The sequence below is a fragment of the Salvia miltiorrhiza genome, chromosome 4 (genome assembly GCF_028751815.1).
Source record: "Salvia miltiorrhiza cultivar Shanhuang (shh) chromosome 4, IMPLAD_Smil_shh, whole genome shotgun sequence".
In the NCBI taxonomy this organism is placed as follows: Eukaryota; Viridiplantae; Streptophyta; class Magnoliopsida; order Lamiales; family Lamiaceae; genus Salvia; species Salvia miltiorrhiza.
In genome coordinates this window covers 26385843-26411159 of record NC_080390.1, presented here as the reverse complement: position 1 = coordinate 26411159, position 25317 = coordinate 26385843, and the positions used below count along the sequence as shown (strand labels likewise).

Here is a 25317-nt window from a genome sequence, read left to right as displayed (position 1 = left end):
TCCATCCCGTGTGTTGGTAGTTGCCCGCGTACATTTTTACTTAGTCGATTCGAACTCCCATTTTTCACTATTCTTCTTCTCCGATTTTCTCGAACTCCTTCATCTGCAAATTCTGGCGATTCTCCCTCCTGTTCCGGCGTACCTTCAGCGACCGTTTCGCTCCGGTATTTACAGTCAAACCTTATTTGACCTAGGTAATTCGCATACCCTCCTCTCCCAATTCTTGTGATTAGTTGTAGCGTAGTGGTGTAATTATTGGTGCTCTGATTGAGCGTGCTAGAAACCCTAGGATTGACATTTCCGATGATGGCCTCCACTTCCGCTCCCCAACCCTCGCGTTCGCCCTCTCCTTCTTCCCGAACTTCTTCATCTTCCTCTCCCCAACTCCAGGATCTTGATAACTTCCCTTCCCCCTCTGCCTCTTATGACTCTCAAACTGTCCCCAGTTCTTCTCAGCCTAAGAAAAGGGGTAAGAAAACCCCCCAACCCCCAAAGCGTGTTCCTGAATCCCTCCTTGGCGTCGCGGCGGTTAAGAAATTGGAGAGCAAGTGTCGACACCCCGAAGGTTTAAAATTCGAGGCCTTCTCTAAAGATTCAACACCTCCCGAGAGCCTTCGCCACCCCAGGGTAATAGTCATCTGGCAAGCCCAAATAGACGCTGGCCTAAGGCTTCCTCCTCCTACCCTTCTGGTTGATGTCTGCAACCATTTTCGTATCCCTTTTTTTCAAGTCGCTCCCTCTGCCATCCGAAGACTATACGCCTTCCATATCCTTTGCCGAGCCCACGGTGTTAAGGACACCGCCAAACTGTTCTGTCAGACCCAATCTCTTCGTATGCAGGGCAATCCCTTGTATAGCTTTGCTGGTCTTCGAAGATATCCTACTTCTTTTCTTTCCTCTCTAAATTCTTCTGATGGCGGCTTTTTGAGCTATTATTGTTATGTGCGCACCCTTTTCGGCACCTGGCGCGATTATCATGTTCGGGAACTAGAATGGCATAATCCTCGGACTACTTATAGACCAGCCTCCCTAGAAGCCCCCTCGATCTCTGACTTGGGGGTCATAGCCCGTCTGAATGCTATGAACAAAGCCCAGCCCTTAGACTGTAAATACCTTGCTGAGAACAATTCGGCTCTGGCATACAATGGCCTGTTTCCCCTATATCCCAAGAAATCAATAGGTAAAGAATATGAATTAGAAAATACATTAACTTTTGTTACCCTGATTTTAAAGATGTGGAATTTTGATTTGCAGACATGTCTTGGAGAAAGAAATGCGGGGACAATTTGCCTATCGTTGCTTCTCCTGTTCCCAGTGGGGAGCATGGCTCGGGGGATTCTGCTTCCCGAACCGCTCCCTCAGAACAACCAGCTGGGGCCGAGCTGGTCATCGTTCCCCCTGTGATAGAGGTCCCAGAGGGAAATATGGAAGTCTCCCGCACGTTTGATGCCGAGGAGGTTGATGCGGGTAGCCTTGTTCACAGGCGCGGACGCCCCAGTACTGGTGATACATCTGGTGCCGGTGAAGAAGATGTCCAGATTGTGGACATTACCGATGAAATTCCCTCGCCTGAAGAAGGCCGGCAAGTCTCAAGAACCATCGAAGAAGTCTGCTGGTGGTTCGAAGATCCTCTCGTCTGCAGTGGAAAAGGGCAAGGGACCAGCGAAGAAGTCTGCTGGTGGTTCGAAGGTTCCCCCTTCTGCCGGGGGAAAAGGCAAGGGCAAAGTTGTGGTGCCCCCTGCTGTTGAACCAGAGGATGTTGTTCCTGGGCCGATTTCGAGTTTGTCGGGGCAGGAGTTGATTGATGCCTTGATAGCTCGTGTCCACTCAAAGGATCAGGAGAAAGTAGAGAAGCTGACCCGGGGGGCTTTAGCTACTCAGCTGTGCCAGTTGGCTCTTCAGGTACCCTGCTTCTTATACTTTTATTATAGAAAAAACGAAGTTACTAACCTCTTTATTGTTCTGTCGGAACCCATTTTGTTTTCTTGCAGGTGGAGGCTTGGATGTGGGGGGCTGTTAAGTGCATCCATGACTACGACATGTCAGAAAAAGAGAGAGAGAAGGAACAGGCGAACATCGCTAAGCGTGATGACGACGTGGCCGGGGTGGTGGCGCGTTTGAGTAAGGCTGAAGCGGAAATTGCTGAGCTGAAGGCTCAGTTGTCCCAAGCAGAGGTGGAGAAGTCCTCCCTGGTTTCTGAACTGACAAGAACGACCAAGGAAAGCCATGAAAACCTGGCCAGGTTCAAGGCGGGATATGAAGAAGCCTACAAGGAGACCCGGCGTGGTTGGAAGAAGATGCTCGTGGAGGCGCAGAACCGTGCCTATGTCTTGGGAGCGCGAGATCAACGCCTGAAGTATTTCTTGTCTCCGCAGGGTCAACACTTTCTGGGGTTGATGCTGGAGGGCACCTTGGCGGCCTTCAAGCAGACTCAAGAGTACTTGGAGGACTTCGGACCCCTCTTTGCCTATGTGATACAGCAGTCCGCCTCCAAGGCGTTAGAGATGGCGGGGGCGACCTCGAAACAGCTCGCTACCCTGGATCTGCATGCCTTGATGGAGAACCTCAATGATGAGGAAATAAATAAGCTGATGGGGATCCCTGCGAATTCCCCGGGGAAACCAGAATGGTGGTATCCAGTGCTGGAGAGGGCCATTCCCTATTTCGCCTTTGGGGTTGGGTCTGCTTCATTGCCCTCCGCTCCAATGTATATGCCTGCTTTCTCTGCCTCCCTGGCGGGCTTTGTGAACCGGTTGCGGGATCCCACTAACAAAAGCACCCGAAAATTTTCTCAGTACGGCATGGTGCCTCCTCTGCCCTCTAATTTGGCGGCCTCTGTTTCTGAAGATTCCGCTTCCTCCTCTTCTGCAATGGATCAGCTTTTTACCCTGTATCGAGATGAGAAAACGTATGTACAAGAAGCTGTGGAACTGCTGGACTTGGGAGTCCGTCTCCCCAAGGTGAAGGAAGCTGGCATGCTGCCAGTGTTTACAGAGGGAGCTGCTTTTGGCCAGATCCCTACGGGTGGTGCCCCTTCTCTGGTCTCCTCTGCCTCTGTTCCTGCTTCCTCTACTCCTGCTGAAGATTCCTCTGCTCCCCTCTCTTGATGTCTCCCATTTCTCCCCTGACTTTATCAAAGGAAATTTTTGTAACTCTTAAATTTGTACAAACTTAGTACTTACTTCTCGTTTTTGGATGTACAGCTGTGCCTCCTTGGCATGTTTTTATGAAATTTCTTCCCTACTTGCGTTGCTTTTCTCTCTTTGTTCTTTGTGTTGTTTTGTTGCTCGTTCATGTTGGATTTGTATTTGGCTTGGTTTGGCTCGTCATGGTTATTGTCGATGTTTCTTTGATTTTCTCCTTCGAGATTTCTCTGCTTTCTGCTTTGGGGGTTCCGCTGATTCCTCTGGCGAGGACTTTAGTAGACTCCCCTGGCAAGGATTTGGCAGACTCCTTTGGCGAGGATTTTGGTGATTCCTCTGGCGAGGATCTTGACGAATCCTCTGGCGAGGATTTTGCTGACTCTTCTAGTAAGGACTTCACCGCCTTCTCTTGCGAGGATTTGGTTGACTTCTCTGCCATAGATTTCGCCGCCTCCTCTTACGAGGATTTGGTTGACTTCTCTGCCAGAGATTTCGCCGCCTCCTCTTACGAGGATTTGGTTGACTTCTCTGCCAGAGATTTCGCCGCCTCCTCTTACGAGGATTTGGTTGATTTCTCTGATAGGGATCTCACCGCCTCCTCTTACGAGGATTTGGTTGATTTCTCTGTCAATGATTTTGTGATTACTTTTCATCCAAGCGCTCCTTTGCTGCTTCCCATCCAAGCACTCCTTTGCTGCTTCCCATCCAAGCTTGAACACTCTGCGCGGAGCATGGAGGACCCGGGGGGTGCAACCAACTTTCGCGGCTTACGATTAAAAGAACGCCCTGCCGGAGCATGGTAAACCCGGGGGGTGTAACCAGCTTTCGTGGCTTACGGTTAAGTGCAACCTCTGCGCGGAGCATGAAGGACCCGGGGGTGTAACCAATTTTCGCGGCTTTGATTATGTGCAACCTCTGCGCGGAGCATGGAGGGCCCGGGTGGCACAACCAACTTTCGCGGCTTACGATTGAATAGTAACCCTCTGCGCGGAGCATGGAAGACCCAGATGGCACGACCAACTTTTGCGGCTTACGATTAAATAGTAACCCTCTGCGCGGAGCATGGAAGGCCCGGATGGCACGACCAACTTTCGCGGCTTACGATTAAATAGTAACCCTCTGCGCGGAGCATGGAAGGCCCGGATGGCACGACCAACTTTCGTGGCTTACGATTAAATAGTAACCCTCTGCTATGCTGGAGCGTGATTCCTCTGCTCTGCCGGAGCGTGATTCCTCTGCTCTGCTGGAGCGTGATTCCTCTGCTCTGCTGGAGCGTGATTCTTCTGCTCTGTTGGAGCATGATTCCTCTGCTCTGTTGGAGCATGATTCCTCTGTTTTGCTTGAGAAGAAATTTTAGAATTTAAAAATTGGGACCTACGGGTATACACCCTACTCCCCCCTCTGGTGACATGTGCAATACTCTGTTATGAACATGTTGGCCCAATTACTTCTTGTTCCATCTCCGGCCCATAAACTCGTGTGAGCCCATTACCCCTTAGCCCTTTTCTTAGGCCCAATAACATCTCTATATAAACCCCTCCACCCTTCATGACTTAGCTTAGAATCCTTCATCTTTTTTCCGCCGCCCCAAACTACTCTCTTCTTCAAACCCTAGATCTCTCGTCCTTTGTCTTTCATTTCCCGTATCTTTTCCCATCTTGGTTGTAAAGCACTCAAGTACGGGAAGTTCCCCTCAGAACACTCATATCCCTAGAGGCTCCGCTTTCCTCCCTGTGCTTCCAGTGCAGATTTCTAGCTTTGTGGTTGTAAAGAGCGGACTTCCCGTATTTGAGAGCGTTATTGCCGTGTTCCCGAGATCTGGATGTTGGTTGTTCTATCCCTCCGTATTCTTTCCTTTTGGCATTTTGACTTGTTGCTTTTCTTGGTATTCTGCAGGCGTAGGGTAGATCCGGAGTGGATCTGAGGTAGATCTGGCGTGAACATCCCCCAACGGAGAAGAAAAGCTTGAAGTGTTGGCATATGGAGGCGAAGTCGTCAACTCCTGATGTTTTGCTTTCCCTTTGACCTGCTAAGAAGCAGTTTTTGTATTTGTTTCTCCCTTATCCTGCTAAGAAGCAGTTTGTATTTTGAATTTGAAAATTGGGGACTACGGGTGTACACCCTACTCCCCCCTCTGGTGAAATGTGCAATGCTCTGCATGAACATGTTAAATAGCATATGTAATGTAAGAAAGCAATAATTAAAATAAATGAACACAACACCAGGGAATTCCCTAGAACCACATATCTGTTTTATTGATATTATGGCCCCGGACCTCGTTAAAACCCCTGTGGGGAAAAAGAGTATCCGGTCTACAAGTGATTACTCCTGCTAAGTAGCAGTTATACATAGAACTTTTTGAGCGTGTTTATATTCCATGGCCTGGGGAGAGCTCTGCCGTCTGAATCCGACAATGTGTACGCTCCGCCACCCAAGACTTCTGTAATGATGAATGGTCCTTCCCAATTTGCTTCAAACTTGCCCACTGCCTTTAATGCGTCGGCTCTTTTTAGTACCAAATCGCCCTTAACCAGCTTCCGTGCTCTGACCCTCTTGTCGTATCCTGCTTTAATGACACTCTTATACTTTGCTGCTCTGATTTGAGCTTCTTCCCGCTGTGCTTCCACAAGGTCGAGCTCAGTTCTTCGAAGATCAGCGTTATGCTCCGTATCATAGGTGATGATGCGGTATGATTCCAGTCTGGCCTCCGCTGGTATCAGTGCATTGGATCCGTATACCAGCGTGAAAGGTGCTTCGCCCGTTGCTGTCTTTGGGCTAGTTCGGTAGGCCCAGAGAACGGTGTCTAACTCTTCCACCCATTTCCCTCTGCTCTGATTCAACCTCTTTTTAATCCCTTCACAGATTGTTCTGTTGGCTAACTCTACTTGGCCATTTGCTTGTGGATGAGCCACTGAGACGAAACGCTGAGTGATGTCCATTCGATCACAGAAATCTGCTATCCTCTGCCCTGTAAACTGAGTCCCATTGTCAGACACAATGATTCTCGGTACCCCGAATCTGCAACAGATGTTCCTCCAAATGAAACGTTCCACTGTCACTTCATCGATCTTGCCCACAGCCTCAGCCTCGACCCATTTAGAAAAATAATCTACTGCCACGATAAGAAAGCATTTCCCTCCCGGTGCTGTAGGCAACTTCCCGACTATATCAATGCCCCATTTGTCAAACGGACATGCCGCGTACATGACACCCATAGGCTCCCCTGGTATATTGATTCGCCCAGCATGTCTCTGGCAAGCTTCGCACTTGCGGACGAACTCTCTGGCTTCCTTGTTGATGTGAGGCCAGTAGAACCCGGCCCGGATGATTTTGCGTACAAGATCCCGAAATCCCGTATGCCCACCACAGCAACCTGCATGAATTTCTTTCAAAGCAAAATTAGCCTCTTCTGGAGATAAGCATTTTAGCAAGGGCTGAGTAAAGGATCTTTTGAAGAGTTGATCGTTGATTAAGCAGTAATTCTCATAGCGAGCCCTCTGATTGGATTCTTTGCTCAGCCGCTCCCCTGTTTTCAGAAAGTGTTTAATCGGAGCCCGCCAATCGTCCCTGATTTCTACCGAGAAAACCTGCGAAGTCTCCATTTCTCTGGTATCACAGAGTAAAATAATTTCATCATTCCAAGTTTGCTCCACCGCACTAGTCATGCGCGCCAATAAGTCCACTTTCGTATTTTCCTCTCTGGCAATTTGCTCGATCCTGAATTCCATAAACTTTTCTTTCATTTCACTGATTTTGGAATGGTACGCTCTCATCCGCTGATCCTTGATGCTATAAGTCCCTGAAAACTGTTGGGCAACCAATTGGGAGTCTGTCTTTATGATGACACACTCGGCTTTGAGCTCTGACAGGATATGAGCCCCTCTGACCACGGCCTCGTACTCCGCTTCATTGTTGGACAATCGGCAAGTGAATTTGATGGCGAACTGGTATGTCCCATAACCCGGTGAAGTGATATAAACCCCGATCCCACATCCCTCTTTCGTTACGGGTCCATCCACAAAGGCCACCCAAAACTCTGGTACAGGACGACGAGTTGTTTCTTGTATGAAGTCTGCCAACGCTTGCGCTTTGATCGCCGTTCTCGGCTCATACTCTACATCATACTCCCCTAACTCCACAGCCCATTTAACCATTCTTCCCGACAAATCCGGGCGCCCCAGAACTTGTTTGAAGGGTAGAGACGTGCGTACTACCACTTGGTGTGAAAGGAAATAGGGCCTCAACTTTCTGGCCGTGACCATGACTGTCAGAGCAGCCTTCTCAATCTCTGTGTAATTTTGCTCAGGCCCTTGTATGATTCTGCTGACAAAATAGATAGGCTTCTGGTGACTTCCCTCTTCTCTGATAAGCGCAGAGCTGATCGCATCCTCCCCCACCGCTATATACAGATACAATGTTTCCCCCGGGACCGGCTTGGTCAGAGTCGGTAGCTTGGCTAGATATACTTTAAGATCCTCAAATGCCGCTCTGCATTCCTCTGTCCACAGAAACTTAGTTCCCTTCCTCAGTACTTTGAAAAACGGCATGCTGCGTTCTGCCGAGCGTGATATAAATCTGCTCAGAGCAGTGATGCGCCCATTCAGAGTCTGCACTTCCTTGATTCCTCTGGGCGGTGTCATTTCCATAATAGCTTTGACCTTTTCTGCATTAACCTCAATCCCTGCAGGCGTGACCTTATATCCTAAAAACTTCCCTGTTGTGACTCCAAAGGTGCATTTCGCTGGATTCAGCATAAGCCGATGATCTCTAACCACCGTGAAGATTTCCTCCAGATCAGAAACATGATCCTCTGCCCTGACACTCCGTACAAGCATATCATCCACGTATACCGAAATGTTCTTAGCCAGTTGTTCTTTGAAAATTTTCTCCATCATCCGTTGATATGTAGCTCCCGCATTTTTTAAGCCAAAGGCATACTTCTCCATCCATACACCCCGCAACAGACGGCAAACGCCGTTTTGGCAATGTCTCCTTTATTCATCCTGACTTGATGATATCCCTGGTATGCATCCATCATGGACAATAAAGCACACCCTGAAGTGGTATCCACCAGCTGATCGATCCTCGGCAGAGGATAATGGTCCTTTGGGCAAGCAGCATTTAGATCTCTGAAATCCACACACATCCTCCAGGTGTTTGTTTTCTTGGGTACCATCACCGCGTTTGAAATCCACTCCGGGTATTGCACTTCCACAATGTGCCCTGCTTCCAACAATCCGTAGACCTGTTCCCTTATTGCCGCGTCCTTCTCTGCCCCAAAATTCCTTGTTCTCTGCTTTACCGGCTTTACCTTAGGGTCCACGTTGAGGCAATGCTCTGCCAATTTTATGTCAATTCCCTTTAAGTCGGTGGTACTGAATGCAAACACGTCTGCATTTCTTCGAAGACAACCAATGAGTTCCTCTCTGACCTGATCACTCATGGCAGACCCAATCTTTGTCTGGAAACCCTCTTTCCCTGGAAATAATTCGATCATGTTGCAGACATCACTGGTGGACACCAGCGCGGTTTTTTCTGTGCTATCTCTGTCTTTTAATAAATTCGCCAACTCTTGGCGTTCCTCTGCTAGGGCATGCACCTCGCCCACCTTTCCCCTCTTCCGTGTATCTGATCCCTCTGTCACTCTTTCCCTCTTCTGTCCCGATGAGTATGCAAGCATTTGGACGTGGCATGCTTTCGACGCTGTTTGATCCCCACAAACTTCTCCTACTTCCCCCCCCTCGACAGGGAATTTCATTTTCAAATGGAACATAGAGATTACCACCCTGAATGCCGTCAAGGCAGGTCGTCCGAGTATGACATTGTACGCGGGTTTGGGCATGTCCACAACTAAAAATCGTACCATCCTTGCTCTACTGCTATTGGCTGCACTGCCGAGGATCAACGGCAGCTCCACATAACCTAACGGCATGACCATCTCTCCCCCGAACCCAAACAAAGGAGCATTTGTGGGCTCAATGTGCACTTCTATTCCCATGTTTTGAAGGCATTCCTTGTATAAAATATTCACGGCGCTCCCTGAATCGACGAAGACACGGTGAACCATGCAGCACGCTATGTCCGCCGTGATGACCAGCGCATCATCATGCGGGTACATTAGTGTACGTATATCCTCTGCTCCAAAAGTAATCGCCGGCTCCTCTGCCGCACCCGTAATTTCCATGACCCTTTTATGATAATACCCTATTTTTACTGCTCTGACGACCTGCTTTTTAGCCCGATTCGATGTGGGCGTCCCGTTCTCTCCGCAAATCATATGCACTTCCCTTCTGTATGGTGGATGAGGGGCTTGCCTCTCTGCCCCCTCTCTGCGATTATCCCGGTTGTCATCAGGCCTACGATCTCTGTTGTTCCCCTGCTCTTGTCGCTGATCCCGGTTATTTCTCTGATCCCTCTGATCTCGCTGATCCCTCTGATCCCTTTGATCTTTCTGATCAGTCCGCCTCTGGCCCTCATTTCATCTGTCAATGAACTGGTCGAGATATCCCTGGCGCACCAATAACTCCAATTGGTGCTTAAGATGTCCGCAATATTTTGTGTAATGTCCAAAAGAATTGTGATACTCACATAACTTGTTATTAGACCCCTCCTGGGGTGGCCCATTTCGATAGGTTCCCGACGCCCGAAAGAACGATTGGTCTTTTATCAGATGGAAAATTTCATCTTATGGTTTATTCAAGGGCGTGTACTCAGTAAACCGCGTAACCTCATTCACAGTGCGTTGTTGATGGGATGGCATTCCTCCCTGGGGTGGCAATACCCTCGGAGGCAACCCTCTGAATGGGGCCCTATCTTGGTGTCTCTGTCTCTCAGGTGCTTCCTCGGCTTTCTTGACCCTATGTTTATCATTTTCCACCTTTCTCGCCATCTTGGCGTCCTCCAACTGCAGGTAACCTGGCAACCTTGCCATAATGTCATCAAAATCTCTTGCTGGTAGGATTTGCAGTTCGTCAAAGAAGATCCCCGGCCTGAGTCCTCTGACGTAAGCGCAATTTTTTATTTGTGATTCTGCCTCTGGCACTTCCAGAGCAGCGAGGTTAAATCTCGCTGTATACTCCCGCAACGTCTCACCCTGATCCTGTTTGATATCCATCAGCGAAAGAGCTGACTTTCCTACCCTCCGCGAACTCGCAAACTGACGTAGAAAGCGAGTCTGTAGATCTTCAAAAGAGTGAATAGAATTCGGGGGAAGCATCCCAAACCATAACTGAGCTGGTCCGGTAAGAGTAGTGGAGAAGATGCGGCACTTGATGCCCTCGGTATACATGTGAAGTGTAACCAACCCTTCAAACCGATTGAGGTGCACCTCCGGATCGGTAGTGCCATCATAATCCAGTGAGATGGGCTTGTAGCTTCTAGGTAAAGTGTCTGCCAAAATATCGTCAGAGAAAGGACTTCGGTTGTTGATAGGATGAAACCTTGAAGTCTTAGCCCTCTTGTCTTCCTTATATCTTCCCTGCTCCCTTCTGTCCCTTGGCATGTCCCGGTCATGACGTTTGTGAGCCCGGTGCCCTGGCCTGCCAGAAGAAAACTCCAGCTCCCTTTCTTCTACTCCTTCGGTGTACCGTGATTTTTCCGGGCGGTGAGACTTCTCTACTCTGTAGGACCGATCAGACCTCTGTTCTTTGTCTTTCCTCCGGGATTTCTCCTTCAACGATTCTTCCAGATTCTCAAGCTGATGTTTCAATTGTGACACTTGTTTTTTCAACCGTGCCTTCTCCTTCGGTCTCTCTTCCTCAAACACAAGGGAGACGGATTGACTGTCTGACTCGTCAACCCGTTCTCTCCTGACAACACTGTTAAGCCTAACACGGCTCCCCTCTGGTATGGCTAGTTTTCTGTCAGCAGCGTCCCCTTGCACTTCTCCAGGCATCACAGCCTGTTTGTTGATTGCCAATATGTTTGCCTCCTGAGCTGCGGGAGGTGGGGCCTCAATGCCCTGCGGATTGGTTGCCCCAACCGGGGTATCCACAGTAGGGATGACAGACATCATCGGAGTTTCCAGCGCCTGCCGCATGTTAGCATAGCTGAGCAAGGCCATCATTTGCTCTGCCAGCCCAAAGTTAATCGATCCTCCTCCAGACGCGGGGGCCAGACTTGGCATATCAGAACCTGGTGTTACCAAAGCAAACCTCTGGGCGTTGACATTCAACCCTGTCGTCGGAGTGGCTGAGATAGCCTGAAAACCCGGTGGCACACTGAAAGTGGGATTACCCTGAAGGCCGGTGAACAACGAGGTAGGCACCTCGGTAGTGACAGCCGCAGAATCAAACTCCTTCTCCAAGTTCCGTTGAGCATCAGAGGATCCCATGGTACCTGCATACAAACAGAGTAAGAGAAGAATCCCAGTGACGAAAGCATAAATCCTCCGTTTACGGATTGAAGTCCCGATATAAGAGATCAAATAAGAAATCCCGGATACCGGTTCAGAGACCGTTAAAAAATTCCCCTCGAAGTAACGCTATGCACTGGGAAATAAACCCAGGGCATAGATTGAAAAAACAGAACCCGCATAACGGAGTTTTCCCCGGTGAACCCGCATTAAGATCCGACGGAAAAAACAGAGCACCAAGAAAACCAAAACAACCATCAAAAGGCTTGTCAGCGCAATTTATTAGAAGTGATGGATAAACAAGAGATATGTAAAGAAACGAACATCATAACCCAAAATTAGCACGATCATACACTATAATAACCACAAAGCTTATAAACGACAGAATTATCATGGCAATCAGCCAGATTAGCAGCATAATATAGTATTCAGCGCATAGGACGAAAGTTAGTCTAAGAAAGCATGAAGGACACCGGTAATTATTCCTCTTAAGTGGAAATTATCCACCCATCAGCAACACAAACCCCATCACAACAACAACAAAGTATTAATCGACATATTAATTGGTGCAAAACCCATGGATTAATGGCAAAAAGGTCCATGAAGAAAGAGACAAAGTGCTAAACAACCTTTCATCAGTGCGAAGCCCCTAAATTAACAGCAAAACCCCACATCCTCCCGAAAATAGAGTAATACTCAACAGTCCAGTAGCATAATTCTAAGATTATCGGAGAAAACATGAAGATCATCCACAACTATCACGTTTACACGTAAAACACCCGTACACTAACAGCATAAACCCAGGATATCGGAGATAAAATGTCAATCCGCCGTTCATCGATGCAAAACACTAGATTCGTAAGGAAAAAACGCCCGACATAATCAAAACAGAGCCTCACACCACAATTTCCCCATACAAAACATTAGATCAGTGAAGAAAACGTCAATTCGTACAAGGAAACCCTTCATCCGTAGACAACTTAACCCGAACAACGGTAAATAAACGTAAATTTCCCCGATCCATGACTTATGCCCGTCACCACCTTTCCCCATGCATCAGAAACATAGATCAACACAAATCGTAGAAGATTAACGACATATTAACCTAAAAAATGCAATTAACCAATCAAAAACAGCTGGGTGTCCAAATTATCGGCTCAGTCGGTGTCAACGCCCGCAAATCCGATTGAAATTTCAGATCTGCGTACGCCGGCGACCATGATCTCACATCCTAACTCAGTAGCCTTCCCACAGACGGCGCCAGTTGGTATTTCACGAAACCAACATCTAAACTATAAAATGAAATCACAAGCTATACCTAATGCGATTGACTGAAGAAGACGAAGTAAAATGATCGGAAACCTTGCACGAGAGAGAAAATAGCTGTTGTATTCAAAGATATGAGATAGCGTAAATACAAGACACGAGCTCATGCTCTATTTATAGAGTATATGGAAGGGTAAAATAGTAAAATCGATGCTAGCGCATGCATTTGGCGTGATCGAAGGGCATATCAGGAATTTCGTCTTTACGCGGGAGGTTTCCCGCATTTCTGGTGACTCCGTTGACGGAGATGACTTCTCTGACGAAGATGACTTCTCTGGCGACGTAGACTTCTCTGACGAAGATGACTTCTCTGGCGACGTAGACTTCTCTGACGAAGATGACTTCTCTGGCGACGTAGACTTCTCTGACGAAGATGACTTCTCTGGCGATGTAGACTTCTCTGACGAAGAGTGATTTCTCTGGTGGGTGAAATCCCTCTGGTAAGAATGATTCTTCTGACCAGCTTGACTCCTCTAGTGAGGATGGTTTCTCTGATGGGTATACTTCTTCTGTCATATTCGTCTCGCTGATGAGGTCGACTCCTCTGATCTGTATCCTTTCCCTATTCTGCACATATTACTCCTCATCAGTGAGCAATTGACTCCTAACCAGGACTTCCCTGGTTCGATTCAGCCGCTGCCAGGAGTTGCTTCAGCGGCGCAGATAGTGTCGGGATCTGCCTCGGCTATCTCGTTCGCTGCTAAAGTTCAACCCAAGGCACCGGATGTTGCTGCACATGGCCTTCGAGCCCTTCCGCTACAGCGTGAAGGAGAGGTTGTCACCCTCTCAGTGCCCAAATCGGAATATCAAAAAAAGTTGGAAGAGTTTCAATTTGCACTAATCGGTAGGCTTATCCAACGTAAAGGGGACAAGCCACGCTCGTTCGCCGACCTCTCTCATGAACTTCGAACCATATGGCAGTGCGCCGACTGTCAACTGGTGCCCATGGCTAAGGGATTCTTCGTTGTTAAATTTTTGACGATGGAAGCGAAAAAGAAAGCTAAGGAGAGTTCTTTTCTCCAACTGTCAATCGGCCACGTACGTTTCCGTGAATGGACTAGGTATTTCGATCGTTATAAGGAAGTGTCGTCTCTGGCTCAGGTCTGGGTTCAGATATATTATCTCCCTGTGGAGTTATGGACTCCGGTGATTATTGCTGGTATAGATCGTGTGCTTGGTCATCCGCTGCGAATTGATAACGCCTCCGCTACTGGTCATGTGGGACATTTTGCGCGGGTTTTGGTGGAACTTGACATGGCTTTGCCTATTCTCAACTCGATGTACATTGATGACGGCGATAGATCGTTCTACATTGAGTTTGGTTTTGAATCTATGCCCCCTTTTTTGCTCGCGTTGTAAAATTACAGGTCATTCAACGGATAAATGCCGGAGATCTGATAGGGCCACGAGCAAGCAAAAGATCACTGAGCCTCCTGTTGTGGTGGTGAAGAATCTTGATAAGGGAGAGGGTCCGACTCCTGCATGGCAGCCCAAAGTTGATATTGTTAAACCTCTTTCAGGTCCTGATCTTCTAGAAGCGGCTACAGTGCCGATTAAGGAAAATGATCTCCCTCTGGCGGGGGATGCTAACCGATATCAAGCGCTTGAGGAGGATGAGGAAGAGGAAGTGGAGGAGACTATCATTACGGACTCCATTTATGAAGCAGAGGCTTTAAATGGGGGAGAAATTGATGGGTCGCCTCACACGGACAAGGCTAGTGATAAGGAGGGCTCGAGTGTAGAGGGAACTTTGGAGTTGGATCCTAGAACGAATAGTGGAGATGTGGTAGAGCAGCAATCGGTAGTTGGGGCAGAAGTTTCAGCGAGCCAGCGGGTTAATTCTCCGATTAAGGACGTTGATTTTGATAAGCAATCCAATCCTACTCCGGATGACATGGCGAGTCGTATAATTAGGTTAGAGGAGCAGGTTAATCAGGGGATGCAGTTGCTCTCGGAGCAAAAGCGCGGACGTGGTCGTCCAAAGGGCTCGGTGAAGGGACGAGAGCCTGTACATGCAATTCCGGAAGGTTGTATTAAAAGTCGTCTCAGGAATGCGGAAGAAAGGGGTCACAAGCCGAGGGAGTTTGTGGTTGACGTCACCAATAGGCCTAGTATGATTGCAATGAATAATGTCGTCCATAGGCGTTGGTCGGATGATATGGATAATTATCCTGAGTTTCCTTTTTGAGTTGTTTTCCTTCGCTTTTAAAGTTTTGTGCCCTTAGTCTGCGTCTTTGTGCTTTCAAGGGATCTTTTTTTTCACTTTTTTAATAAATCTCAATTTAATAAGTGTAAGTTAAAAAAGTAAAATTGTAAGAATTATATGTGAGGTAGTGTCTAAAAATAAGGTATGCATAATTTTGGGACCGTACCAAAAATGAAAGATATGCATAATTTTGGAGGATGAAGAGAATATCATATAATTTAAATAATCATTTAAAATAATTTCCCGTCGAATTTCGACGGGTTAGGCACTAGTATATATGTAATTATAGATGGTTTGATGCATGATAGGAGTTGTAACTGTTGTGAGGGGAGGAGTTGTTGGCATGAACCTTAAACTGCTCGCGCACATAACCGAAACCCACTTCGATTTTGTTGGTTACTCACTTTTGTGCGTGTCTGCATGGATCTAATATTTATTTATTTTTAAGACTGTTACCTAGTCAATTCGCTTGTAAATTATTTGGATCTCGATTCAAAAAAATATTCATTCAAATTCGCTTAGTAAAGTTCAATAAATAAATAAATAAAACTTGTGCTTGATAGTAATTCAGTCCATTAGCTCGTCAACATACATATTCGTTAAGTGATTCAACTGGAAAAATATAATTTATAGTAGCTAGGGACAACTTATATTTATCTATTAAAATTAATAATCTGTTACATATTAAAAGACTACTTTCAATTGGAAATCAATTTCAAATTAATTTAAAAATCGAGTGACAAATTTACTATTATAATAAAATTGAAGGTTTATATAAACTAGTAGTATATTTTTTTGTCCTTTTCTTTAACTTCTTATTTTTCTATTTTATTTCTTTTCTAAAATGATGAAATTCAACTAATTATAAATTTTTTGATATGCATATCAAATTAAAGATCATGACAAGAGCTGTAATTTGAGTTTACGAAAAAGAGTCTCATTTGAGGATGGACACAAATTATAATAAAATTGTTATAGTTGCTGTAAGTAGAATTAACATACAATTTATAGAAATAATGTTAGAACAAAAGAAAATAAATGTACATTATTAATTAAAAAATGGAATAAAGTATAAATCATAGTTAAATACATGAGATAAGGTATGATGTGATGGTTCAAAAAGTGAAATGCCATTTTTTTGTGAAAAAAAAAATGGTAGGACTCTTTTTCATGGACGAAATGAGTATACGTGTAAATATTATATTTAGGGGCTGTTTGACTTCCTGGTTAACGGCAATTTGCAAAGCAAACCAGCAAAAATTTTGTGTTTGATAAACAACACTACGGGAACTGGAGGCCCTCAATTAGCGTGTGGCTCGAGCCTAAGTTACTGTTACATTAGCGAAATGGGTGAGGGGGTCGGCTCCGGTTATAGTAGCTTACTGCTACTGTGACTCCTTTCAAAATTCACTCATCGCGATCTTGCCCCTAGTCTTCGAATTAAAAAATCAAATAACACAAATTGGCAGCTCACTTTTTCGATTTCAAAAGAATTGGCGACGATGTACTCACGGCGCATCTTAAGCACGGTAAAATCCTTCAACATTCATACGTTCCTCCTGAATTTCTTTGTGTGATTCTTTCAATTTTCCCAAGTATGTGAACTGCCACTGATTCAATTCCTCCATTGAAGGGCTCAATTGAGCTGGGGGATTCGCATAGGCACTAGCTAGGGCTTCACCGCAGCTAATTGCGGTGAGAGGGTGGAAGTCGCAGGACTTACGAGGTCGATTTACCCGTCAGGTGAGTCGTCTTTTCAATTAATTTGTCGTTCTTAATATTAGGTTTTTGAATTGTTGAATAATGAATACAAATCTAATTTTGTGGGATTGCCTTGATAGCATGAGTAAATGGATTTATAAGCGAATCTAATTTTGTTATGCAAATATTATATTTAAAATATAAAAATTATATTTATTTAAAAATTAAAACATAAGAAAAAGGGCGATCAAAATATGCACATGTTATATCAAGAGTAATCGTAGTTGATAGACGATAGTCTAGGGCTGTCAAACCTAGTGGGTCGGGCCAGCCCGGCCCAACCCAGTGGACCTAGGCAATTTTTTTTGCCGGATCGGGCAGACCCAAAAATTCGGCGGGCCGCGAAAATTGAAGCCCAACCCAGCCCTATACGAGCCGTCGGGCGGGTCGGGCCAAAAGGGGTCAAAAACGGATAAAATTTATCATAAATATTCTACTTTGTTAAACCTGCTAATAGCATAATATTAACATATAAATACACCTAAAATAACGAATATAATATGAAATCTCCAAACACTATAAAATATCAAAACTCAAAAGAAATTGTGATAACATCAAAAACCTCTCAACAAATGAAACTCAAACATTTAAATCTGAACAAAATTCTGAAAAATCAAGGTGAAGAAAGCCACTATCCAAAACTGCAACCTTGTATTACAAAGAAGTATGTAACAATAAAACAATTCATCTCATGTAAATGAGAAATACAAAGCTCGTAGATATCATATATGGGAGTTGCATGATTTCACCAAACTAAAAAACAAAACAAAAAAAATATGTCTTCACTTAGTTTCAAAATAAAATTTATCACAATCCACAAATCAAGTACTTGAATCTTCCTTTGACACTTGTATTTCCTCCATCTCCTTTGACAATTGTTCATTGTTGAAGCTTAATTAGGTAGATACTCAAATTATAAATGAATTTAATATTAATTAGGGAATATGTAATTCAAAATGACAGTTTAAATCCTAATTACTAGACTTATTTTATTGGGTTAAATACACATCGGGCATACTAGATACTATTTTTAGATGATAATCAAGCAAATTAATTGAGTAATAAAGCTTTCTGCTTGGTTCCCACACAAGGAGCATAACTGATAGAATAACAGCTACAAAGAAAAAAAAAACAGAAGAGAAGATGAATGGTTCTGCTGAAATGCAAAAGCATCACAATTAACCGTTCAGTTATGATTTTAGATAGTTAATTTTTACTTTTCCATAACAAACAAAAATTATATCCGCCCTCTTATTAATAAGAAGAACAAAAGATAAACAGAGGCTACAAGGTGATTGGTTCTGCTGAAATGCAAAAGCATCACAATTAATCGTACCCATGATTCAGTTATGGTTTCAGATTATTATCTTTTCGCTTTTTCATAACAAACAATTATATCCGCCCTCTTATAAATAAGAATAAAAAAAAGATAAGTATTTGCCCTTTATTTGCTTGCTTAAACAGTTTCTCTTTGTCTCTCTATTTCCTTGCTTAAACAGTGGCGTCTCTACTACTCATGAAGAAAGCCAAAGCCATGGCTGTCACATGCTCTCTACAGATATGCCTAGCCTACAACAGCACCGACACTTGATCATCTTATCTGGGCGCCTCTATCGTATCATGAGTCCTAGTGTGGTATCTCTCTTGAGCTATTTCGCCGAACCCAGGAAGATACAACACACCGCCCGCTGCAGCACTAGCTTTCTCGTCGATCCGAGTTTGATCGTCACTTTCGCGTGCGTTGTCGGACTTCTTTCCACAGTTTACGACTCGGGACACAGTGTCGTTATCCACAACTCCTTCATCGCAAAAACCATCGTTCATACAAGCAAAAACAAATTGCTTCGCACGACTTCGGTAGCAATCAACTTTGAACCGGACATCGCGGTGCTTGAGATCGATCCTCACGAGATGGAGGGAGATCTGTGGGGGACTTGTGTGCTGGCGAAATCTGCCGCTGACGACTCCGAAATTACATACGGAGTGCTAAAGTATTCAAGGTGTAATCTAATCATAGCTAGTTTGGTGGGATATTGTAAGGGCCTACCCAACAAACCGAAGGCCCCGTGGCCTCTGGACGATACGCTTGATTGGGCACATTGCGGTGCTTAATTGGGAGCGAAGGGAACGCATTGTTGTTAGGGTGAAGGATTTTTCTGGAGGTCCCTAGTTTAATTCTCAAGACGAGGTCATAGGCATGTCCTCATGGGCGGTAGAGGCACAGGATGGGCATATTTATAACTATATGATTCCATCTTGTTATATCATTTCTATGGTGGAATACGCCAAGACCAAGGGACCCAACGATCCAATCGTCATGGACAGTTGAATAGGGATGTCAATCGGGCCAGCCCACTCAATTTTGGGTCAACCCATTCGGTTTCGGGCTAGTCGGTTTTTTTTATTTTTCGGGCTAAAGATTTTCGACCTTAACCCTAACCCACTCGGTTTCGGGCTAGCCCGTTCGGGCTGAAAAGTTTACGATTTTTTTTATATGTTTAATTTTTTTTATATAGATAATCATATTTTTTTAACAAAAATATGTCGTGTTTTTAAAATCAAAACATTTCACCTTATTTTAGATACAAAAATTAGTGTTATTTTAACGTAAGTTTACATAATATCTAACTTTAACTTTGTTGGGTCCCCTAAGGGTTGAAATGACAGGTGTATGGGAGGGGGGAAATACACCTGTAGGCTATTTTTGAAACAATATTACTTAAAACAAACACTTTTGTACTGAAAGACAGTTTGAAAGGCGAGCTTCAGTAGACAAGAGGTGGCGACTGATACTGAAACAGTGGTTCAGTGGGTGACTTCAGTTAATCGAGCTGGTCAATTAACTTCAGACCAATTAAGGCTTCAGTCGTAAGTAAAACAGAGTAGAGTTACTTATTTAACTGACTATCGAAAGATTGATCAGTTAAACATATAACTCTAGCAGCGAAATATTAAACTTTAGTGAAATAGCCTTGAAAGATTTTCTTCACAGAGAATCCCTTAGTTATTCTTTTCAGTTAGTCAGTATTGCAGAAACAGAGATAAGTGCAAATACTGAATATAAAAGCAAGAACACAAGGGATTTTTACGTGGTTCGGAAAACAACGTTCCTACATCCACGGCCAGATGATTAATCCGACGAACACTCTGGGCATGTGCTTACGGGTGCACAGCAAAACCTAACCACGATGCTTACGGGTGCAACACAAACCTATCTGCAATACTTACGGGTGCAAAGCAACCTATACTGATAAGGAAACACCTTTCAGCAACCAACTCATCGGGTTGGATTTACACACTTAGCTTGCGGGTGCTAAGCAACCTAACTGTTTAGTTTACTGGTACTAAACAACCACTGAGCTTGGTCTATGTCTCAAGCTCGATTACAAACACTCTTCTCACTCTTTTGAAAAAGGGTATTGTAATATACCAACTAGGATTACTGAGTACAGAATCTCAAGTAATCGGTAACTAGGATAATGATTTATCTAAGTGAAATTCCAAGTTACAATAAGAGAGTTTAGATAATCAGTTAAACTGATTTTACAACATTTAAATCCTCTTTTCATCGATTCAATGCTTAAGGAATATTAAGCTCTATTTGATTTTCTGATGCAGCTTTGGCATTGAGGATTGAATCGGAATCTTTTCTTTTCTTCTCTTCTCTCTCTCTCTCGCTCTGCTTGACTCTCTCATCTATTTATAGGAATTTTTTAGGAATAGATCCGTTGGTGGAGATCTTCTTCTTCAAATCCTGTCGTTGGGAGATAACGTCTCTTTTCTGGCTCAGGTACACTGACATCTTCTTATTTGGTACGTTAAATGTTGATGCAGAAGCATTTAATGTAGGCGAGTATGCTTCCGTCCTTTTCTTGACCTGTCGTTGACTTTGATTCAGTCGACCAGTTCTGATCTCAGTATCTTTCTTCAATTGTTCAGTCTTCAGTTGAGTTTCAGTCTTTGAGAGCTTCAGTTGTAGTTGTTTTAGTCTTTGAGAGCTTCAGTTGTAGTTTCTTCAGTTGCTTCTTTCTCTTGTAATCTTCAGTTGAGATGTTAAAGCTACGAGTTTTGGTATCATCAAAACTATGATGGATATTTCTTCCAATTTTCAACAAACTTCGTTTTCGATAAAAATTATATATAGATTTAACATAAATGACAATCTTTCTTTGACTTTTATATCATAAATCTTTGTTATTAATCGTTGGAAAAAATTGAACATATTCTACAAGTATCAAAATGTTATTATCGAATTAAAAAGTAAATTATTAAAGTTTAAAAATAAATTATTAAGAAAGTGTTCGGTTAATCGGGCCAACCCACTCGGTTTTTAGGCCAACCCTATCGGGCACAGGCTATTTTCGGTTCGGGCCATTCAGGCTAAATTTTTTTCGAGCAAAAAATTTTCAACTCTAACCCTCCCTTTTTATCGGTCTATTCGGGTCGACCCGTCGGTTTCGGGCTTCTTTGACATCCCTACCGTTGAATCCATGCTCGTAACTTGCCCGACAACAATTTTTTTATAGTTAAGGTATTGTTTAACTAATTGCTTTTGTGCCTTGATTACACTGTTATCTTAGATTAATTATTGCTATGATCTCTGCAGGAAGGTGTGTGCCCTCAGACATTGAATGAGTTGTTTGTTTGGTTTAATGCAGAGTACTACGATGCAAACTCATGGAGATATTGTATGGGAGTGTTTTGTTGTAGCACTCAGCATTAGTTTGGGATGATTATGACTATTTTGATAGTTTGGGATGTCTTTTGTTAGTTTGGATTATGAGTATTATGTCATTGTAATAGTCGCCTAGTTTTTCGGATAATCAATTCTCATATTATTTTTTTTGCCTTTTTGCTTGATTTGACGTTAATGGCGCCCGCCCAGAAAGAAAATCGTATAAAATTCGATACTAAAGTGATAGTTATTTCATCATAAATCAGTATAAAATTCGATATTAAAGTCAATGTTACTGATCGCTAATTTCTTAACAACAATAACTGCAACTAAACAGTATAATTGTAGCACGAAAACAGTAAGCAGAGTATCGTATCCACAAGGACTATTACAACGAATCACTTTAAGTAATCCTAAATAAACTCTAGTAATATTCAGGCAAACTCAAATAAGAATGAAGAATAAAACTTAAATCAAAACAAAGCAAATAAAATAGGATAAAAACTCAAATAATAAAAGACTCTGACCCTAGGGATGTACTTTTACTAATCAATTACATGCATTTAATCTATTGATTCAATTACCAATTTAATCCAACCCTGATGAAAGATCACTATATTATTCACAAGCTTCTCTAACGAACACCTATGAACGTAGATTAATTTATCCCTTTTCACATTCAAGACTCCAAGGAATAAATTAACTCCAAATAGCACACAAAGAATAGCTTCCTATAGCTTCACCTGTTGCATTCAAGACTCAAGGCTAACACTATATCATGCATTCCTGAATCGGTTGAACAATTATCGCATTCAAGACTCAAACTGAACAGCTAAACATGTAAATTATTGATCAGGTAATTCACAAGAAACTAAGCACCCGAAATCATGAATCACAAGTTGGAAGGTAAATTGATATCAATAAATCATAAACACATAATTAATCAGCTATGTACAAACCCTAGGTTCAGATTAACGAACTAGCCAGACATCGTAAAATAAAACATAAACATATTAAATAAGAGAATAATTGCAAAAACTAAATTATATAAAACCGTAGTAATTGAATGTAACAGCTTGAATCTTCACTCTTGCAGAGATCAAAATCCAGTGCTCTAAGAATTGAAAAGCAATGAAAACTAAAGCTATGAAAAATAAAAGTTGGGAACCCTAGATAGGTCAAAAGAGGACCTATTTATAGTCTTAAGGTAAAACAAAGAGTTTAAAAATCGAAAATAACATTGAAAAGCGGAAAAAACGCAGAAGACTAAAAACACGCGGACAAAACGGCGACCTGTTCGGCGATCGCCGTTTAGATCGCCGAATTTTGCCCTAAAACAGCCCAAAAACGGTGGTCGCCGTTTTTCTGCCACACAGCATAAAACCACTCCAGGGATTTCGGCGGCTAACTCGGCGATCGCCGAGTTGGTCGCCGTTTTTGTTCTTTAAATGCCCAAATTTCGGCGGTCAACTCCTTTGACCGCCGAATTGCCTCCTTCTCGCCCCGACTTCAGATTCTTCGTCTTTTCTCGATTTTCGGGCTCGATTCTCTCAAAACTCTTCTCTTAAACATATTCCTTACGCTCCATGCTCCAATACCACTCATTTCTGCATCAAAACAGCCAAAACTACACCCGACTGTGAAATCATGAAATAGTATCCAACGAACTCCAAAAGATAATAAAACGGGCGCAAAATCGACTTAAACCGCAGAATATAAACCATAAAAACCATGCAAAAAGAGTGTTTATCAGTTACTTTGATCTCTTACCCTTGTCCCGAACAGAATAGTTCGAACCTCTTTTTGCTAGTACTCGCTTAGTATATATGATGTCTTACGCATCTAGTTGTAGAATTCACGGTCATACTCTGCTACTCTCTTATTCATTTGTTTTGAGTCTTCTAAGTTTTCTTCTTCTTGTAATAAACTTTGAGGCATATAATCTTCACAAGGCTACCTCGAATTATCTCGTGCAAGGTTCTCCTACTACTTAGACATCTGAGTATTTATAACTCATTTCCCATACTAGTCTCGTAAGACTGACAAAACATACATGGAAAATGTTCCTGGTCGTCACAACAGAAGAACTAAAATATTCATTCTCTGGTCGTCACAACAAAAGAACCTAAATATTCATTCTTTGACTCGAATTCATTCTTTAATCCCTGCAGGATCGTCGGTCCTGCTAAAGGTGGGTGGATTTGAATATGGGACAATCTCTTCTATCTCCTTCAAGTCAGTGAAGGTAGTGACGTAGAGTCTTATTATCCATCCCCTACATTGTTATTCCAGCGTCTACGCGTCATTCTAGTTAACCACGAGTACTTTGGATCACAACATTTCTATTTGTACCCACAAGGTAGCTTAAAACTTTTACTCATCATCATCAGCATAGTCATTAGTGCTTTGAAAAACTCATCTTCTGTATTACTCAAACTTAACTCATAAAAGCTAAAATCTCAACATCGACGACCTCTACGGTCATCACTTTCCTATCAAGAAAGACAATTTTGCCTCATCGATGACCTTTACAAGGAGAGGTCTAAACAACAAAAAAACTATTGGTCCTAGCTAAGATGTCTTAGCTATGCAAACATCATCTCATGTACTGGCCTATGGTACGGTCTTCTATATTCCGCAACCGCTCATCAAGACTGTCAAAACCTAGCTTGAATACTTACACACATACATCTATACACATCTATATAAAATTATAGTCATCCCTACTAACATCGTCCGTCTATTACGACTACCATCTTAATACAACCAACTATCATCTTCAACATCGTCTAATCATCCACCAAAGATATCGAAAGAGCTACCTACATTGAACTGCCTATGCTGTGAGCTATCTCTGAATTCGAGTCTTCTTCACGTCTTGAGACTTTACGTTTGTTATCCTCATCATCCGCTACGTCTCTCTGGAAGTAGTCGTGAGTCGTCTGATTTTGCATCGACTCATCATCGAAGCTCTCGGAATTTGCACTTGTATATTGTATTTGGCCGAAGAAGCATCAGACAGGTTGGAGTTCTTACCTTCTTGGGACTCGGAATTGGTCGCAAAACCGATCTGACACGGGTCTAGAGGCTCTAGTAGGGTATATGTTAGGATATGTTAGGATCATCCTTGGCGTCTCTAGGTACACCGGGTGGCCTGGAAAGTCCTACTTTGAAATCACTGCGAGTACGGACTCCGAGAATAGTAGTGGGAGTAGGAAGAATCGAATTTAGAGCTAACTCAAGATCGAGAGAATTTGTTACAAATATTATGGTAGGAGAACGTCATAAATTTGGTATTTGGTTGTCAGACTTGTGGGGAGGCATAACTTGTTCTGGTCCCGGTGGCACGTAATGGACTAACTCATCTTGTGACGCATGAAGTTTGCAACTCCTCCTACTTGAACTAAATCACTTGGAGACTGGTATTGTCCATATGGAGCTGCCCCCCCCCCCCCGATAAGGTACTGGTAGCTGAGCACGGCTAAGTTTATAAGCTCTTTAAAGCAACTTATAAGTTGTTTAGGAGCTTATAAGCTTCTTAAAAGTATTTTGGCAAAACAAGTTCATAAACAACTTATAAGCTCTAAAAATAAGCTTTAAGAATAAGTTTCTGAAAAAATAAATTCATATCTTAAAACAGTTTATAAGTTGTTTAGAAGCTTATAAGTTTCTTCAAAATGTTTAGCAAAATAAGCTAATAACCAACTTATAAGCTTTAAAAATAAGCTTCAAAAGTGTGCGTGTGTTGGCCTAGTGGTAGAAGGTTAATACCCAAGATCTGAGGTCCTAGTTTCAAGTCCTCCGTCGCCCGGTCTTTAAATATTTATTTACTTATGTAATTTATATAAAAAAA

General features: G+C 43.3%; 1 long non-coding RNA gene across 1 annotated transcript; it reads left to right on the top strand.

Moving 5' to 3' along the window:
- The first annotated feature begins 16228 nt into the window (after window positions 1–16228).
- On the top strand, window positions 16229–21634 carry LOC131020021 (uncharacterized). The gene is made up of 3 exons (XR_009100584.1): window positions 16229–16557; window positions 16662–16771; window positions 21396–21634. It is a non-coding gene; the product is annotated as an uncharacterized LOC131020021 (long non-coding RNA).
- Window positions 21635–25317: the final 3683 nt, after the last annotated feature.